Raw genomic sequence first — 21,077 nt, forward strand, 5'->3', positions numbered from 1 at the left:
CAGGGATCTTTGATAACAGGAAGGAAAGTAACTTAAAAAACTGGAAAGAAAAAAGGTAGTCACTCACTTAAAATAATTATATCCTAGAATGTCATGATCAGAGGAAACAAAGAGTTACCTCTTGCTAGGTCTCTTGCTCACATGTGCGCAAGTAAACTTGTCAGTCATTTTTCCAGTGTTCTCTCCTCTCTCCCAAACCCCAAAGGCACTGTCTCTGGGATCTTTTCCCTTATACCTTCTCCTATATCCATCCCAGATCTACAAGGTTAGCTGCCTACAGTGGTTCTTCAAAAGTAGGAAAGAGAAGGCAAGATCACAAATAGGTCTCTGTCTGTCTGTCTGTCTGTCTATTTATCTATCTATCTATCTATCTATCTATCTATCTATCTCAGATCTCAGCTCTGCTCTCCTTACCTTTTTAGATCCAGATTTGGCTAAAATCTCCATTCCATAACCTCCAGAAAGCCCAATGCCTTCCCTCAATTGGGAGAATTTCCCAGGGGGGCTCTGTTATTGAGGTCACTCTGGCTCAGAGCTTGTCCTTTTACTGAATCAGTTCAGTTAAGCGGACGGGTCATCCCCCAGCCCCAGTGCACCAGCCCTGCCAAAGCCTTGGTGACCTGGATGGGAAACTCCACTCCTCCATTGGATTTCTACGAAAAAAATAAAAACCAGACAAACCAGTTCACTTGCACAAAGCCTTTTGGTAGTGTTAAAAGATAAACTAAGGAATATTAAAATTTTCAGAATTTATTTTGAGCAATACCAAGTGATTGGAGGCACTCAGTTGAAGACAGCTGGGGGAAAACTTTTATAGAGAAAAGATGGAAGCAAAGTAAGGAAATTGTTGATTGGCTATAGGGGAAAGCCTAGCTGGCTGTTTGTGATGGGTTGTCCCTAGGTTGCAGTTGCTCGTTTGCTTACGTAGGTGTCACGGCATTAGCGCCAGCTCTGTCTCGTGGCCTCCTTGCTAACTTAATTTAATCATAGACATAACTAAAGGTTTGCAGAGAGGAAGGGGAATTACATGGTGGCCATAGAACAATTTAAAATTGAGCATTAGTCATCCCTATTTTTAAGAGTCCTTTCAAACACCCACCAGATGTCAGATGCTGCAGGTCCCCTCCTCTCCTCTCCCATTTCTCCTCATTTCTTCCCTCACAGATTGCCATTGGAGGTCTGAATCGTTTCACCCTACCAGTTGAGGCAGTACCCTACCCCTCAACTCACCTCGAAACCTTCGTATCTCCAAACAGATCAACGTACTCCTATCAGCTATGGCTCTCTGCAGGGCGGTCCACTCTGCTAGTGAAGTGCGCTCTCAAACCCCGGGACTCCGCCAACACGTTCCACCTCCTCTGAAGGGCACTTTGGTTGTTACATCACAGTTGTGGCCTCTCACTTAAGTATGATCCAAGGCTGTGTGGTGAGTTCGAAGTAACACAGTCTCCCTCTCTGACACTGTCAGGGAAGAAAGACCGGGACTGGGGCTGGGGAGACTTTCCTGCTCGGACTCGGAACTTCTGGCTCGGGTGCGGGCCCCAGGACGCACATGGGTGCTGAGCTGGGATGAGGAGTAGTCCTTCCTTGGGCCTGTTTCCCCGCTGCCCTTCTGCTCAGGGACTGTGGGGATGAAACAGAACCAGAAAGCTCCAGAGAAGAATTAACAAAGGACAAGCTCTCCCTCATACCCAGATGATGTAATTTCATTTTCTTGAGCTAGAGGTGACCGGGACAGATGGTGGCCCTGTTAGCTAATCATGCCAGCAAGAAAGGCAAGAGAAGATACAGACAGTTCTGAGCCTTAAGTTATTTTTTTTTATAGACATCCACCTCCTTTAAACTCGGCTGTAAAAATTCGGCCCACACGGGAGTGACCTTTCTCCATGTTTGCGTGTTAAATCCAAGAATAGCGCTGTTTTAAATTAGGTATGTATCAAGGAGATTTTGATCTTGGCCAAAGAGGAAGTGTAGCCAAAGTTAGAATTACATGGCCATTTACATACAGAGTGCACATTTTTGGCATTTTAGGCACCCATTTAAAATTAATAAAACAGTAAGTCAGACAAAGATAAATATCATAAAGATAAATATCACTTTATGTGGAATCTAAAAAAAAAATGATACAAATAGACTGATTTACAAAACACAGACCAACTCACAATCAGAGAAAACAAACTTCTGGTTACCAAAGGGGAAAGTGGGGGAGGAGGAGAGGAGGGATAAATTATTACGAGTTGGGGATTAGCAGATAGAAACTACTATATACAAAACAGATAAACAAAGTCCTACTATATAGCATAGGGAACTATATTCAATATCTTGTAATAACCCATAATGGAAAAGAATCTGAAAAAGAATATATATATATAGATAGATAGATAGATAGATAGATAGATAGATATAGATATAGATATAGATATAGATATAGATAGATATAGATATAGATATATATCTGAATTACTTTGCTGCAGACTAGAAACTAACACAACATTGTAAATCAACTATAATTCAATAAACAATAAAATGAATAAAACAATTTCTGTATTGGCTTCCACACCTTTGAGTCTCTGCTGAATAAAGACTGGTTTTCTATTCAAGCCCATTCCAACAGATTCCTCAACTTTGACCAAAACCAATGCCAGAGGCCAGGAAGGGCTAAGATTCACACTCAAGACAGACCTCAAATTCCTTTTAGATATGATCGCCAAATGAGTTAGACACACAGTTATTTCTTCACGTATGTGTTCAAAGCATTAATTTGCTAAATATATGCATTCAAATTACACCAGTTTTGTAACTCTGGTTTTGACACTTCTACATTTTTTTTCTATATTTACTGGAAGCTTATGATTATGGAAGTAGCCTGGATCTCTCTTGGCCTCTGAGAGGCTGTGTCACACACCTACCTTGATTGTTTATACACAGAGAGATCTTATTCCACAACAAAGGAGTATAAATTTGGGCTCAAGTCCCTAATTTTTTTTTTATCAAAAGATCACCTGAAAGAAATGTTAGGAGGGGATTCTTTGAAGAATATGCAGCCCATCCAGACAGCAGAGGTACAGAGAATGGACACATTCCATACCCAGTCCTACACTGTTGCTGCTGGAATTGTTCTGGGTAAAATAGCATTATATGCTTTCAGTGTCATGCCACCTGACTTGCCTCAGGGCCATCAACAAAAACAGGTCTGTGCAACTCATTCTGGCCATTGTCCAATAAATTCCCATCTCAGCCTGTGCTCATTATGTAGTGCTCAGACAAAAATTCTTGTCTAATCTGAGACCTAAGAATATTTAGTTCTTCTCCTGAGTAATCAGTTTAATTTTATCTTATAATGTTGTAAAATTGCTTAGGTGGCCAGGTTTCCATTTCTCACTGCCTGCAGATTCATTCAGAGTCACGTTTTGGATCTACCCACACCAAGTAGTGGACCTTGTGGTTATTTAGTTAATTGTAATTAGTTTGGCTACTTCTTTACAGGTTTATCTTTGGGCTTTTGTTTTTGTTTTTGGTGTTTTAGTGTATTTTGAGTTTTTTTAATTTTGGTTTCTTAATATTTTGGTCATTAATCCAGATGTATTTTATTTTTGTATATGGTATGAGGCAGGAATTTAAATGTATTTTTCCCCAAATAGTAAATTGTGAATCATGCAAGTTCTTAAATTGCAAATAACAGACTCTACTTGTCAAAGTCAGTTTGGGATGCTATAATAAATAGCATAGATTGCATGGCTTAAACAACAACAAATATTGATTTTTCTCACAGTTCTGGAGGCTGGGAAGTCCAAGATCAAGGTAGATTCAGGCAGATCCAGGGTCTGATGAGGACCCACTTCTTGGTTTGCAGATGACTATTTTCTCCTTGCATTCTCACTTGGCAGAGAGCAGAGAGACAAAGCAAGCTCTCCTCTGTCTCTTCTTACAAGGGCACTAATCCCATTCATGAAAGCTCTACCCTTATGACCTAATCACCTCCCAAGGTCGCCACTTCCTAATATCATCACATTGAGGGTTAGGATTTCAACATATGGATTTTGGGTAACTCTGACATCTGAGAGAGCTTAGAAAACTGGCTTTGTAGGCTATGCAGCTAAGAACAAGATAGGCATGGTTAACACATTCAGAAGAAATATCTGACCACACCACAGGAGAGTTCCAGAAAAAAAGAAAAGAAAAGAAAAGAAAGAAAGAGAGAAAGAGAGAAAGAGAGAAAGAGAGAAAGAGAGAAAGAGAGAAAGAAAGAGAGAAAGAAAGAAAGACAGAAAGAAAGAAAGAAAGAAAGAAAGAAAGAAAGAAAGAAAGAAAGAAAGAAAAAGAGAGAAAGAGAGAAAGGAAGAAAAGAAGAAGAAGAAGTAAAAACTAAATAAAAATCAAAATCAAAGAAATTCTAAAAAACTGACTCAGTGGGACACTGGCAACTCTGACATGGCAAATCCAAAAGAGCAAACACTTGATATCACACTTGCCGGACTGGTCTCTCTGAATATTCCCCTACCTGGCTCCCTTCCACATCAGCTGCCAGTGATGGGGGAGGTATAGAATCTAAGTCATATGCCTGATTTATGGATTCTCTTAGGAAGGCAAGACTTACTTACATAGTGAGACATAATTAGAATGTCAAAAGGGTATTCAAAAAATGTTGGTCAGCCATAATGCAGAGTTCCACCACATTAATCAAGTTATCCCAATACTGTTTCTAAAACAATCGAGCATTCTTTTCAAATGCTGCTCACAAAATACTAATACATGAATTGTAGATGCATGCACAGCGTGAATACACACATACAAATGTATTGTGCGTTCTATTTTTCCATCACTGCATTTTTGTTTATCCTTGACCTACTCAACACTATTTTAATTATTATAGCTTTATGATACACTTAAATATCTGAGAGAATATGTCCCTACAATCTTCAAAGAGTTCTTGGCTCTTCTTACCTTTTAATTTTCCAAGCAAACTTTAGACTGGTATCATGCAATTCTCAATTTGGCATTCTGATTGAAATTACACTAAATCTACAAACAAATAAGGAAATAATTGACGTTATTAAAATTTATCATCAAGAAAAATAATATGCCACTCCATTCACACACTAATTTTTATAATTCTCTGAATTCTGTAGTTCTTTTGATAATTGGCCCTGTGCATTTCTTGTTTATCCTAGAAACTTTTATTGTTCCTATGATAAGTGGAACATTTTTTCCATTGTATTTTTAACTTATTAATGTTTAAAAATCTATTTATTATAGAAAAAAAAATCTTTCTTTAGTAACTCACTTTCTTTTTGACATCCATAACTAGTTCTTTGTTTTTAAGTTGATTTTCTTCCACAGAAAAAAATTCTAAGAGAAATGCTATCTTGTACAAACAATGAAAAATTGTTATAGTCCTTTTCAATAGCTTCTTACTTCTACATTGGTTCTGACTTACAGAAAAAGGCTAAAATTTCGTGATAATAGGTGTGCTTCATATTTATCATAGTAACAATATCAGTGTTTTATTAAGTGTAATACTGCTTTTTAGTGAGATATTCGTTCTTCTGTAAAATTATCTATCTTAATTCACAGTTAAAAATAAAAACAACATTGAAGGAGATGCTTTGGCCGGCCAGAAGCCACGGCGCGGGGCGCCTGCAGGAGGGGCCGGATTGTGGGAGCCAACTCTGCCCCAGCAGGGCATGGGAGGCAGGGCCGGGACACGGTCCCTCTGGGGCCGGATAAGGGTCTGTCCCGGCCGGGCGCGGGGTGCCTGGCTGAAGCGGGGACCCTGCCCGGGCCAGATCGCGATCTTGAGCGGGGTGAGGCTGTCCCTGTGCCCGGCGGAGTCGGGGCGCAGCGGCAGTAATGGAGGAGCGAAGAGCGCAAGGCCCACGCATTCGACCAGGAGCGCGCTGACCCTTTGCGCGTCCCCGAAGCCCGCGCTCAGCAGGCCGGACGGCCTCTAGGCGGCGCATGAGGACGCGGAGTTGCATTCAAGAGGCGGCAAGGCCATCAGGACATGAGCAAGCGGAGCTGCCTGATGATTTGGGCTTGGAACCAAATGTATGTGACCTTCCAAGAGCAAGCATTGTTTTCCTGAGCAAATTTCAGACGGCCATGCAGGAAAGAGGAAGAGTAACCATACAAACCACGCGTCTGTACGAAGCCTACTGAGTATAGTTCACGGGTAACTGTAATTGTAGGTTCCCCACAGTCGGTTGAACTAACCTTTCAAGTACAATAAAATGGTGACCATAGCAATATATTAGAGGTAAAAAACAGATGCTGGGACAGATCCCTGGGGGTATATATAAATATAGACGAAGAGATAGATATATATCATCTTCTCACGCTTCCAAAACAAACTGAAGACATGCAAGCACTTCAGAGCAACAGAAGAATAAGGGTGTGTTGATGCAGTCAATTATCTAATAAGACATTAATAAAGGAAATGGAAAAACTATTTGTACAAATAGGATACAGTTTTGAAGTATCTCTGCACATCCGCCCCCTGCCCCTCATCTGACAGAAGGAAATTAAAAATCCTTTCCCGGAAGAAGATAACTCTATTTTAGACCCCAAATTACTTCTAGAAGTAACTTCTCAAATACAGTATCTAGCACACCTTAAAATACAAGCATACAAGTGAATTGAAAAACATAACTTAAAGCAAGAACCTGATGGATAAATTTAATAGGAAATTGGGCATAGATGAAGAGAGAACGAGAATTAATGGTCAGTAGAAATGTTTTCCATGAAGCAGAGAGAGAGAATAAAAATACAGAAGACTGTGTTAGAGCCATAGCAGAATCAGGGAGAAGGTCTACCCCACATATAAACAGATTAGCAGAAGAAGAGAGAAAACAAGGCAAAAGTAATATTTGAAACGAGTGCAGATGAAAAACTTCCAAACTGGTGAAGCGTCGACTCACAAATTTAAGAAACCCAGTGAATTCCAAGCAAGACAAATATTTTTCAAAAAGTACATCCAAATACTATAAGTGAAACTGTAGGACAACAAAGAGAAGAATCTTAAAAGCAACCAGAGAAAATATAACGTTCAAAGGAATCACAGTCAGACTTACAGCTGACCTCTCAGCAGCAACAGAAGAAGCCAGAAGAAAGTGAAATGTTATCAATGTGACAGGAGAAAACAACTGCTATCCCCAGTGAAAATACGCTTTAAGCATGAAGGAGATAAGATGTATTCTACCCAAAAGACGGTAAGAAAGGAGAGAAAGGGAAACAAAAAAAAAAAAAAAAAAAGGAAGACGAGACAGTGAAAAATAACATGGTAGAGATAGATACAAAAATCTCAATTGTGATAAATGTAAATAGATTCAGGTCTCTGATGAATCTATCCTTATACTAGGTTTTTTAAAAATCAAGATATGCTGTTTATAAACAACACAGCTAAAATGTAGAGTGAGAAAAGTTCAAAGTGAAAGAATGAAAAAAATTAAGGCAGGCAAATACTAACCAAACTAAACTGACACCACTATATTAAAGTTCAAAGTAGCCTTTAAGGCAAAAAGCGTTAATAGAGAGGCTTACTACATAATAAGAGGATTTATTCACCAGGTACAAGTAATATTTATCTTATACTTAATGCAACTAATAATAGAATCTCAACCTACACTTAAATAAAACAACTATCAGGAGAAACAGATAATTCCAGGATTATGGGGAGATTTTATTTATACCTTTCTTAGTAATTTTTTAAGGATATTAAAGTTTAAACAAGCAGGTTGGCTTTATTCATTTAATAACTATGTAAGTTTAAAAAGCTAAAGCTGTAATCTGTTCTTAGAAACAATGATCAGTACACATATGTAAACTAAAAAATTATGTGCAGTATATTAGATATATGTATTTACATGCAATATAATGTAAATGTGCAGTCAAACCATAATAATTCTACCTAATAAAACTGAAAAAGGAAAAAAAAGTTTAAACAAGCATAAGTAACATGTTTGACCTAATGGAGCTCTGCATTTAATAACTGCAGAACACACATTATTTTTAAGGACATTTAGAACATTTACAAAATTTGACCACATCCCAGGCCATAAAACATGTCTTAGGAAATTCCAGAGGCTTGCTATATTATACAAACCTCAATATGAGTAAATTAGAAATAAATAACAAAAATAATGAAAAAAATCCATGTGTTTGGAAATAAAGAAACTTATTTCTGATTAATTCATAGGCCAAAGAAAAAAATCATAATGGAAATTAGAAAATACTTTGAATTAAGTAATGGAAATAATTTGTATTAAAGATTTTGGGATGCAACTGAAGTAGCACTTTTTTTTTTTTTTTTTTTTTTGCCTTAAGTGCTTAGAATAGCAGAAAGACTGAAAATTGAGCTAAGCATGCTACTTAGGCTGAAAAACAGAACCTAAAGAAAGGATATGAGTAGAAACAAATGAAATAAGATAAAACTTCGTTCTTTGAAAAGGTGAATGACAAATCCTCTGCTGAGATTGTTTATTCCACCTTCTTTTTGTCTTTATCAATGTTAAGAATTTTTTTTAAAGGATATTAAAAAAGGCAATAAGGGTATCAAGAAACTTGTTGCCCACATATTTGAAAACTTAACTAAAATGGACAATCCCTGGAATCATGTAACTAACAAAACTGACTCTAAAAGAAATAGAATAACCACTAAAGAAGTAGAAACTGAAGGAAAAGGAAAATTCTTGGGCCAGTGTTATAGGCTTGTTTTAACCATGGAACAAATTCTGATTTTACTCAATACTATTCTAGAGTGTAGAAAAAGGGGACCCTCCCCAACTTATTTATAAGACTCATATGAGCCTGAAGCTAAAACCTGACAAGATGGTATGATAGAGAAAAATTACAGCCAATCTCTTTAGTGAACGTAGATGGAAAAATTCTAAACAAAATCTTGACCAACTGAATACAATAACTTGTAAAGTGACCATGACATGGATTCATCTCAGGGGTGCAAACATACTTTACCATGAGAAGATCAAATAATGTAAGTAATTACATGATCAGATTACTGGGCTGGGGGGGGGGAAGATAATTTTCTCTTAGTGAAAAAGTATTAGAAAAAACACATGATTCAAGACTTTTTATCAACAGAAGGAACTGTCCTTAACCTCATAAAAATATCTATGAAAAACCTGTAGCAAGCATCCTAGTTAATGGCGAAATACTAGAAGCATTTTGTTTAGGATAAGGAATAAGACAAGGATTGCCAATATCACCACTTCTGTTCTTCATTGTCCTAGCCAATGAATTAATGAATTAAGACAAGAAAGAGAATAAGAAGTATAGAATTTAGAAATGAAGAAACAAAATTGTTCATTATCCACAGGTGATTGTCTACCTGTATGGAATAACTACTAGAATTAATCACAGTTTAGCAAGGTTGCAGAATATAAAAATTAGTATACAAAGATCAGTTATCTTTGCAAATACATCACAAAGAGAAAGTGAACCTTTTAAAAAAATAATTTTCAAAAGCATCAAACAACAGTCAGACAGAGAAAGATATCACCTATATCTGGAATCTAAAAAAACCCAACAAACTATTAAATATAACAGAAAAGAAACAGACTCACAGATGTAGAAAAAGAACTAGTGGTTACCATGGGGAGAGGGAAAGGCAAGGGGCAAGATGGAGGTAGAGGATTAAGAGGTATAAACTATCAGGTATAAAATATGCTACAAGGATATACTGTACAACATGGGGATTATAACCAATATTTTATAATAACTATAAATGGAGTATAATCTTTAAAAATTGTGAATTACTATATTGTATACCTGTAACATATAATATTGTACATCAACTATACTTCAATTTAAAAATATGATATTATAAAATAAATACATAAATAAATTTAAAAGTGGTTATAAAAAAGAGCATCAAACAACATAAAATAGAAATAAGCCTAACAATAGGTAAGATCTCTATGGAAAAATTGGAAAACTATTTAAATTTTAACTTTAAAACTTAAATATATTTAAAAATTTAGTTTCCTGGTAACTCTAGTCTCATTTCAAGTGCTTAATAGCCACATGTGGCTAGTGGCAACATTATTGGGCAGTATAGCCTTAGAGCCTTCTGGTTATAGAAAACTAAGAAAGCCTTTTTAGTTTGTGGCAGAGAAGTATGATATCACGATCAATATCATTTCAAGCCCCCGAATTTATTATACATAAGACTATTTAGATTTCTATGAGGGAAGTGGAAAAGGAAATATACATGTTCTGAAATATTACATGTATTTTTCTTAAAAGGATGATAATGAGTATTTAATCACTAAGTATTTAAGATCCCCTTGTATGAATTTTAAAAAGTGGCCTATTTTAAAACATTAGATATTACATGCTTTGGAACTCTTTACATTTAGGTGTAAAATTATATATGTTAACTTAAAGTGCAAACATGTATGTAGTTTTTCTGAAAGTTGTTTTTGGAAACGTGGGCACAGTTTGAAGAAAACTATCTCAAGTACTTATTTTAGAATTTTTCTTCAATGAATACATATATTAAATCTTTTCATCTTTTAAAAAAATTAAAACAAATGTTGACTATCATCAAGGTCTGGCCCCTTAAAAATTTTTTATTATTTATTTATTTTTTTATTGACATATAGTTGATTTATAGTTTTTATTAGTTTCTGGTGTACAGCAAAGTGATTCAGTTATATATATATACATATGTATTCTTTTCCATTATGGTGTATTAGAAGATATTGACTATAGTTCCCTATGCTATACAGTAGGACCTTGTTGTTTTGTCTATTTTATATATAGTAGCTTGTATCTGTTAATCCCACACTTCTAATTTATCCCTCCCCTACCCCCTTTCCCCTTTGGCAATCATAAATTTGTTTTCTGTATCTGTGAGTCTGTTTCTGTTTTGTAAACAGTTTATTTGTATCATATTTTAAATTCCACATACAAGTGATATCATATGGAATTTGTCTTTCTCTGTCTGACTTGCTTCACTTACTATGATAATTTCTAGGTCCATCCATGTTGCTGCAAATGGCATTATTTCATTCTTTTTTATGACTGAGTAGTATTCCATCGTGTGTGTGTGTGTGTGTGTGTGTGTGTGTGTGTGTGTGTGTGTGTGTGTGTGTGTGTGTGTCTATACACACCACATTTTCTTTATCCATTTCTTTGTTGATGGACACTTATGTTGCTTCCGTGTCTTGGCTTTTGTAAATAGTGCCACTATGAACACTGGGGTGCATGTGTCTTTTCGAATTAGAGTTTTCTTTGGATATATGCCCAGGAGTGGGATGGCTGAATCATAAATCTATTTTTAGGTTTTTTAAGGAACCTCTATATTGTACTCTATAATGGCTGCACCAATTTACATTCCCACCAACAATGTAGGAGGGCTCCCTTTTCTCCACACCCTTTCCAGCATTTATGTGCATACTATTTAATAATGATGACCATTCTAACCAGTGTGAAGTGATACCTCATTGTAGTTTTGATTTGTATTTCTCTGACAATTAGTGATAGTGAACATCTTTTCATGTGCCTTTTGGCCATCTATGTATCTTTATTGGAGAAATGTCTGTTTAGGTCTCCTGCCTGTTTTTTGACTGGGTTGTTTGTTTTTTGTTATTGGGTTGTATGAGCTGTTTGCGTATAGCTGCTTGGCTAAAGATACTTCCTAGGCAGCCTCGCAGCTAGATGTGGCTGTGTGACTAAGTTCTACCTGATGGGATTTGAGCTTAGTGATGAGGGCTTATGAAAGAATTATGCTTCAGTTCCCCTGGTCTTTCTCCAGCTCTTCTTCACTGGCTAGAAGATGACAAAAGCTGAAGTAAACTGAACACACAAGTGGAAGTCAAGAGAGAAGCAGGTCCAGCCACAATTTGTGGGGTCCAGTGTAAGATGAAAATGTGGGGCTTCTTGTTCAAAAAGGAGGGAAAATTGCCCTCAAAGGTAGTAAACTTTAAGGTTTTCTCTTCTTTCCATGCTCTTTCTTTTGATTTCTCATGGCAATTTTTGGTTGCCATTTCATGTTGTTCTAAGTAAAGAAACCTTAAAACTTAGATCATTAACATGAATTTTACCATTCATTATATTGTGCAATGACAGTTTATAAATGCAAATATAAGAGCATTTAACTCATGTGCAAAATCACCAAAATTACATGATTTGTGTTTAGTAGTTCATATATGCATATGCATTTCATTCTTATCAGAAGAGTATAAACACTGCACAAAACTAACTCAACTGTTTATGTTTCACTCCTTGATATGCACATATTCTATCAACACTACGTTCAACTTTCTGATGAATAAGGAAAGACTGAAAGGAAAAAAGGACTATAGGTTTCCCTTTCTATGTCATCATTTTCAACGGAAGAGGCTTGTTAGCACAGTGAAGTAATACAAGTAAGAAAGGATGTGATAAGATTCCTTGGTTGTTCATGGTTCCTAGTATGTCATTGTCTTCTTTCTGGATTAGAAGCAAGTTCTGGTTCAAATGGAGAGCTTGGCCACCCAGTACCGTCAGTGCCCTCTCTCAGTCCCTTATTTAGTGATTAACATAACACATAGAACTTGTACTCACTTTGAGTTTCTCTGGACTCCCATGCGTTGTGGGTCCACTGGAACTCTGCCAACACAAATTGCGAATGGAGTGCAGGAATAACACACACATGTACTGTGTGTACCTCTGCTCACATGCAAGTTCCATTGTCCCATTGGACTTTACTTTTAAAACACAAGTTCAGAGATGAAATTATTAGAACTTCAAGAGGACAACAACAGCACATTAAACCAAGCCCTGGGCCCTTCTGAGTGGGGGTGGTGGTGGTGGTCTTTGGGGCTGAACAGGTCAAACATCTATTAAGCCAGCCCTGGACTGCCTACCTGCTGAATGTTGAGTGAGATTGAAACACATTTGTACCCAGTTTAAGCGGTTGCATTTTGGGGTCTCTTTGTTACACTTTGTATCCTGACTAATGCAAACATTTTTAGTTCTCAAAACATCTCTTTCTACAACCTGGGGACTACATGCTACAATGCACACTCTAAATCATACTTTTAATATTTTTGAAACTGAAGTTAATCTTATAAGAAGTGTACTTTTAATGTATTGCTTGTACTTTTTTCCCCCTGAAAAGCTATTAAAAGCTAGACATACGGTGTGTCTTTTATAATTGAGGGCATCTTCAAATCAAAGCAACAGTATATTTATAAAACTCATTTACAGAACTTCAGATTCATAAAATGTTATAGCTAGTAGGCATTAAAAGTCAGATCATCCAGCAGATTTTAAAGACTTTTTTCACTAATTTTTTTCCCTTAAACCTAGCCTTTTTTGAAATATGTCTTTAGAGAAACGGTATACAGACCAACAGGTAAAAGCGCAGCAGTATGATAGGGAACCCAGCACATTCCCCTGTCCTCTCTGCTGACCTACACTCCAAAAGAAGCTTTTAGAGAGCAGTTTGAAACATAATGAAAAGACACCAGCCAGTTCTTTTATCTTTGGTGAGTGCAAACTACCAAGTAAATCTTTTTTTTAAAATAATAATCTCGTTGTGGCAGAACTGACTTGTAATAAGCTGCACATTTGTAAAGTATAGCATTTGATGTTTTGACATAAACATACCCCCATGAAACCATCACTGCAATCAAGATATTGAACATATCCATCACCTCTGAAAGTTTATTTATGTACCTTTATAAACCCTTCCTCCATCTCCAGGCAACACTGATTTGCTTCCTGTCATTTTTAAAAGTTTTACAGAAATGGCATCATACAATATATACTTTCTTTTTGGTCTGGCTTCTTTCACTCAGCATAGTTATTTTGAGATTATCCGGGTTCATCCTTTCATTGCTGAGTAGTATTCCATGACATGGGTATTCCTCACTGTTTATCCATTTGCTGCTGACATTTGAATGGTTTCCAGTTTTTAGCTATTATAAATAAAGCTCTATAAATATTCATGAACAGGTCTTCATGTAGATGTATGTTTTCATTTTTCTTGGGATGAACCCCTGGGAGTGGGATGGCTGGATCTGATCAAATGGTACATGTATATTTAACTTTTGTAGAAACTGCCCACTTGTTTTTCAAAGTGGAAAATTGTACCATTTTATATTCCCAACAGGAGTGTGTGAGAGTCTAGTTGCTCTACATGCTCACCAATGCTTGGCATAGTCAGTTTTTTAAAAATTTAGCCATTGTACTGCGTGTGTGATAGTATCTCATTGTGGTTTAGCTTGTATTTCCCTAATGACTGGTCTTGTTAAGCATCTTTCCTGCACTTATTTGCCATCTTCTGCGGTGGAGTGTCTGTACCACTACTTATAAGTCTTTCAACTGTTTCAGTGTTTTTTCCTTGTAAAGTTTCTGCAGTAATGAGAATGCTTTGAGGCATTTTACACTCTATTTGTTTGTTCTAAAATTTTGTTGACAGAACTATTAGATAAATAGCACTATTAGTTGGAAACAAAGAAGATCTGTATTAACAGAGAAATATCCAAAAAGGCTGATGTGTATGGCATAAACAGACTATTCACATTTATTCAGGGCAGCAGAAGTGAAGATGAGTGGGGGAAATAATGGAATATAATTGGGACACAGTGGGAGAGGTTGCGAGAAAGAAGCTAGTCAGGGGAATGTTGATTTTGCCCCATCCAAACTGTCTCCTTCCACACGTCTATATCATGGCTGACCTTTCATAGTCCTTTTCCCCAGATTGGTTTTTTTTTCCATTATTATGGATGAACTTTTATTTTTTTATAGCACATATGTTAAGGAGATGGGAACCTTATTTTAGTAGCAGAAACTAGCTATAGGCTATTCTTTGCTAAGATTGCCAGGAGTTTTCAGTAGCGGCCACTTGATCAGAAATCCATGCGTAAGCAAAAGAAAGTTTATCTATATGCCAGTGTTAACGTACAGCAAGTTTTGTGTTTAAAGAAATGACTTTATACAAAAGTGCAGTAATAAGCCTAGAGTTTGAACTTGTTTCTCTAGCAAGCTGGTGTAGTAGAGTAACTCTAGACTGGCCCAGATTGGAGTTCTGGAGACAGTCATGGAGTGGAGTGGGTGTGACCAGGGTAAAGGACTGAAGGGCCTGGGCAAAGGCAGAAGCGAAGACAACATTCAAGGTGAAGAAGAGAGAACTAGTCATGTAAGAGAGGAAGAGGAGATGGACAATTTTCAGCCAGCCCTCCTCCCATTTCTGCCTTGGTCTGTAGGTAAGAGGGCATTTCTGCTTCTCCCACACCCTCTGTTGTCTACCTTCTTACTAGCTTCTTTCTGAGGAAGGAAGAATTACTTAAGTGCTCAAAGCACAGGGCAATTACCAAACTACATTTAACTAGAGGAGGGAGACTCAGCTGATGTTCCTTCCTTTGAAATTATGGTAATCCTCTATTGCAGTGCGCTGGGTCGGGGCCTGACCGTTCTCCCTCCCACATATGTGCCTCTGTTCTGTCCCAGATCTTTCCATCACCCCTGAGTGACAGAAACTTCTTTAGGATTCCAGGCCTAAACAGCGTAATTTGGTTTGGCTTAACAAAGATCTCTGCACCGGGAGACAATTGGGTGATTACTTATCAGTTAATAAAAACATATATCATTTGCCATCTGATTATTGCTCTCATGTCCACATTCCTCAATTAGGGATCCCTGAAGAGGTTTGAGCACTAGGATTTCAGCCCCTGAACTGAAACTCTGACATTTCCATAATTAATCCTTAACAAGGTCCCAATCCAAATGAGCCAAAAAAGAGGCAAAAATAGTATCTAAGACAGAAGGACTGCAACTAGGGTCAGGGTGACAGGAGAAGTTCAGAGGGTCAACAGAAAGTGGAAACAGGCTCCCTTTGAGCTTCATCTGTGGGTAGAGAGGAAACCACCATTCGTTCATCCACCACTCATCCATGCATCCATTCATCCATCCACTCATCAACACACTTCTGAGTTCCAGGCACTGGGCTGTGACTTAGTGATACAGCCGTGAACAAGGCAGACACTGTCTGAGGGAGAATTGGGAAAAAATGGGGGGGGGGGTAGTATATATGAACTTGTCATGAAAAATAAAAAAGAGAGAGAATGAGTGAGATGGGACAGAATTTCCCCCTGATCTTGGACTCTGTTAAGCTCCTATAGAAAGGGAAATTAGGACTAAACAATGGAGCTTACTCATGAGCAAGTTCTTGGGACTCTGGGCATAAGCAGTACTGACTGGAAGAGCAGATGATGAAACAGGGCACAGAGATGGAGAGGGTTACTATTTCCATTTTTTTCAAAGAACCCAGCACTGACCTATAAAGTAAATATTATTACTATTCACCAAAATCTGTTCTCTTCCCCTTTCATATATATGGAAGACCTCTCTGCACTTTTTGGTCCTCTTGCAGTTGAGTGGGACCATGGCTCTGGCCATTAGCAGTCTGAAGCAGAGAAAAGCTGGTGAATATTCCCGTAAGCCTGCTTAGTTGACTGGCGAGATTTCCTGCTCTGGATCGGGCAGCTACAGGACTGTGAAGTCCTCAGCCTACATTGCTGAGTTGCTACATGGAAAATAGTTGCCTCAAAGGGTTGCCCAGATCTTTATTAGATTTTGTGGCAGTGAGAAATGAACCTTTGTCATGGCAAGTCACTGAGACATTAGCATTTGTTCCTGCTATGCCAAAGTCTAGCCTAGCCTGAAGAACTGAGAGTTCACTAGGCATTAATATTAACCTTAGCACAGGTACTGATGTTCCCAGAATAGTTACCATAAGCAAGAGAGATGCTCTTTAAGAGTTACTTTGCAGGCAATGTGGAGTCAGAATAGGAGAGAAAAAACAAGACAGATGCTGTGTGATGATTGTGGCTAGCAAACTATGAGAGCACATGGATGTAAGTTAGTTTTTTGGAAATTTCCAGAAATATTTGAGACTTTTAGAGGATGGGGCACAGTGTGGCAACAAAGGAAACTATACATTATTTGATATCAACATGACTTCATTTGTATCCGCAGGCTGGTGAGACCTGATGTCTCTAGGTATTAGCTGACTGAGTTGTGAGGCATCTTTTGTTAGGGAGAATTCGCAATTCCAATTCTAGCTGGCAGAGCTGATTGTAGTTCTTATCTTTGTCCTACTCGTTTCTTGAAGAGTAAATTGCCTAACATTGGTCACATTGCTGGAAATTTCATAATCTCCCTAGGATTCATGTGGGACTCACCTCTAAATGTCCAGGGATAATGAATTTTCTTGGTGAATATAATTTGATTTCAATTTCATAGTTTTCTTTTGAAACTGAATAAACAGGAAAATACTTTCTAATGCGGACATATTAAGGTTTGCACGCCAAAGACAGTTTCAGAAATTTACATCATGGTTCATACCGTACATCAAAAATTATTTACCACTTTCCAAAACGGTGAATTAAAAAAAAAAGTGCTCTTCATGTGCCCCAAATCAACAGTTCAGGACAGTTCAGCAATAGGTAGGAAGCAAAATTTTCAGCTGTCAGCTGGTCAATCCCCATATCCGATATGAGTTTGAATATGTGTACTTCCTTGAAACTAGTAACAAGGATCTTACTGTTTCCACAATGTTTCATGTTCAGTTGCTCAGATGTCCTGTCTTATCAGAAAGAAAATGCAGTCTTATGAGCCTGTAGAAGTCTGACAAGATAAGCTTCTCAGCGTGTAGAAGCCTGACAAGATAAGCTTCTCAGAGCCCTTTGATGCTCTAAAGTAATTAATCTTACAGCAGTATCTTTTCAAAAGGCTCCCATGGCCTAACCATGGTAGGCCATTTATTTATCAAGTAAAATAAATCCCAATAAAATAAATCCTCACGTTGCTTCGATTTCTAAATATCATGTAAAGTGGCAAGAGCAGGAAGAACATTAATAATCTTGGTCACTTTCCCCCAGCAAAAGCGGAGTCCGTGTTCACATTTTGCCTCTGAGCTATACACGTACATCTTCTTCCTCACAGCAAAAAGCCTCATCTTGTTTGGATGGTGGGTAGAGGGCCCTTGAGGTCAAGAAAGACAGGCCCCCACCCAAGCCACAAGGGAATAAATTGTGGTTGTGCTTTCTTCATTTCCCTTTGCCTCTAATTGGCCTAAGAGTGGACCTGTGGCCCATATCTGGCGATGAGACAAAAGGAGAGGTCTGTTGGGAGACTTCCCGAAATTGTTCTTCCTAGGAAAAAGCCCACAGAACTTCAAAAGGAGAAAGCATTTTACCCCAGCCCTTTCCTCTTGCTTTGAATGCAGCCCTGTGAGGACTTGATACTGAAGCTGCAGTAGCCGTGAAGTGGCAAAAGATGGCAGAGTGGGACAGAGTCGGTGTCCTTGACAACACTGCACTGCTGAGAAGACTCCAGACTTCTTGCTAGGTGAGAAAATTAAACATCCTAATTGTGTAAGGCCCTGGGAGACTGGATTCTGTTATTTGTAGCTGAATGCCTCCTAATGCTACAACCATCCTATGAACTGAAACCAACCTGCAAAATTTACAACCCACTTTCCCGATGAATGTAAAAAAGCACTCCAAACATCTCTTTTAGAGAAATAGACCGGTAACTGCATTTTTGCCTCTTCATGAGCTGTCCCATCTTTGGCAAATGATTTGAATTTTCATATAGAAATCAAACTTACTGCCAAGTGGTTAGAAAATATTGCCTTGTGAATATGCTTTCTAATTAGTTAAAAATTACATCTGCTAAAAACTCAGGTCTTTCTTTTCTTTGGGGGCTATTCTGCTTAGTTCATTCATATGGGGGAATCCTGGAAGGGAAGGATTAGAGTAGATGAAGTTATGAACAATGGTTATGAATGAAGAAATACTCTAATGTGTGGGACAGAGGCCTGACCCCCTAGCCTTAGAGCCAGACTGACAACTTTGGCCAATACCGTTTCAATGTAAATTCAAATAGTAATAATAATAATAATAATAATAATAATAATAATAATAATAATAATAATAATAATAATAATAATAAATAATAAAATAATAATTTTTTAAAGGTTAGTATCTTCAGGCGTGGGGAATCCATATGGAAACTGATGAGAACAGGCTGTCAGTTAAACTGTCTTCAGTGTTCAAAGAAGGGTGCTTGCTCACAACTTGTGATGAGTGAGGAAGACAGCATATGAGAAGGACAGAAAGTTTCAGAAGATTGGATCTAACTTCCCGTCAGCTGTGAAGAACATGAGCCTTGAGAAGAAAAGACTTCACACAAGAAACCCAAAGGCCACAAGCCTTGGCAAGGGCAGTGACCCAGCAGTAAAGCATCAGTTCTCACCTGAGGGAGTGACGACAAGTGTGACCCTCACGGTCCTCTCTCCATTTGAGGATCAGCAAGCTTTTGTCATCAAGACGAGATGGATAGCAAAACACTTGGGAGTGAGGTTTTCTTGATTTTTTTTTTTGAGAAAGGTGTGTCAAATTGCTGCCAACAAGGTGTAACACCCCTGGGCAAGCAAAGTTCTTTGGAAGTCAGCTTTATTCAGTTTCAGAAAAAGATGTCTCATGAATTTGGATTAGAAAATATGACATTAAGAGGTCTGTTTTTCAGAAATGCAAGGAAAAGAAACCCTTATAGGTTCAGTGCTAATTTTCTTTCTTTCTCTTACATCAGAAGATACATATCTTCTCCCTGCAGCACCTTCTGCAAGAGTCAGCTCACCCTCCTTATCTCCCTCCAGCTGGGACAGGCTAATTCCTCTTCACTCACACCTGTCATTTTTCTTCTGTAAATAAATGTTTGTGTCAAATATTTCCTTTGTTAGTTGGAGACCTCGGTGGACCATGTTGTCCTCAGCAAAAGTGGTTGCAGAAGAAATGAGGAAGTTGGGGTAACTTAGACTCCCAGCACTTTGGGGTAATTTATAGACAGCATCCTGTAACCCTGCCATCCCAGGACTTACCTCACTGTACTAACAGCCCCCTTGGATGCCAAGGTCCTGAAAAGAAGAAAGCATGTCTTATTTACTCATCTTTGTGTCTCCTGCACTCAGCCCACTCCCTGTAACCCTGTAGGCACTCAATAAATGTACACTTATTATGTGAGACACGATACCTGGTGCCTTTTACAAAACAAAAATTATTTGTCCTAAAGGGCTCCTGAGATGCAGTTCAGAATTTTAATGTGTGTCTGCTTTAGTGCAAGGACAAATGAGTGTGACAATAAGGGGTTAATTTGGCTGAAACAGTTCTTTTCTTCCTTTAGTGTTAATTGGTAAATGAAAAATAATGTGATTCTAACTTCTTCAAAGCCTTTTCTGTTTCAGATATGGGAGTGTGTTTCTGCAGATTGGGGTATTTCAGCGAATAGTTCAGCTAGATTGAAAAAGAAAAAAAGATTGAGTCATCTAAGTATTGCTAATATGACTTAGGCATTTATTCAGATGGGGATAAAATGCTAAATTTAGATTTACTTTGCTTGACATAATTCCTTGCAGAAAATACATGAACTATAATTTTGAATGAGACACATACCATTTTTTTTTATAACTTTTAAAATGTGGTTGCTTTTTCTTTTTCTTGTTTAAAAGAGTATTCTACATGTACACTGCAGGAACAAGATTTAATCCTACCTCTCCTTTATCATAAACCTCACTGGAGGGGGAGCCAGAGGGAAGCCAAGCTGCTTTTGCTGAACCCCAGCTCATTATGGATTCTGGATGTATATGTACCGGGGCTGGAAAAAGGATATGGTTGAGAAGGACAAGAGGATTTGCCTAAACATGTTGCTACAAAGAAATCTACACACACTGGTTGATTTGTGTTTCAAAAGTATGGGCTACTGACCTGTACAAGCAACCATGGTATCAGGTCCCCGGGTCAGAGTGGTGCCAGGGTTTACATTTTTCCTGGATAAAAACAAACTGGGGTGGAGTACATTGTCTAACAAGTTGCCAAGGCATGAATTTCGCAGAGGACTCAACTCGCTCACGTTTAAACAAAGCTACAGAACACAAAGGACGCCCAAGTCATGTACCAGAAAAATGATCCTTAAAGAGAGTTTCCTGTCCCTCCCACCCAGCCTCTGGAAAGGTTTACTTCTCTAACCTGGGTTTGTGCTAAGTCATATAACGTTTTGCCAAAGGCCAC

At 37.9% G+C, this 21,077-nt stretch overlaps 1 long non-coding RNA gene across 1 annotated transcript; it reads right to left on the bottom strand.

The window, feature by feature from the left end:
• Positions 1 to 1,048: 1,048 nt before the first annotated feature.
• On the bottom strand, positions 1,049 to 21,070 carry LOC116663202. The gene is made up of 5 exons (XR_004319368.1): positions 20,775 to 21,070; positions 19,892 to 19,927; positions 12,565 to 12,707; positions 4,945 to 5,022; positions 1,049 to 1,623 (listed from the first exon to the last, which is right to left on the bottom strand). It is a non-coding gene; the product is annotated as an uncharacterized LOC116663202 (long non-coding RNA).
• Between the last annotated feature and the right edge of the window lie 7 nt (positions 21,071 to 21,077).

The sequence above is a fragment of the Camelus ferus genome, chromosome 4 (assembly GCF_009834535.1).
Source record: "Camelus ferus isolate YT-003-E chromosome 4, BCGSAC_Cfer_1.0, whole genome shotgun sequence".
Taxonomy (NCBI): Eukaryota; Metazoa; Chordata; class Mammalia; order Artiodactyla; family Camelidae; genus Camelus; species Camelus ferus.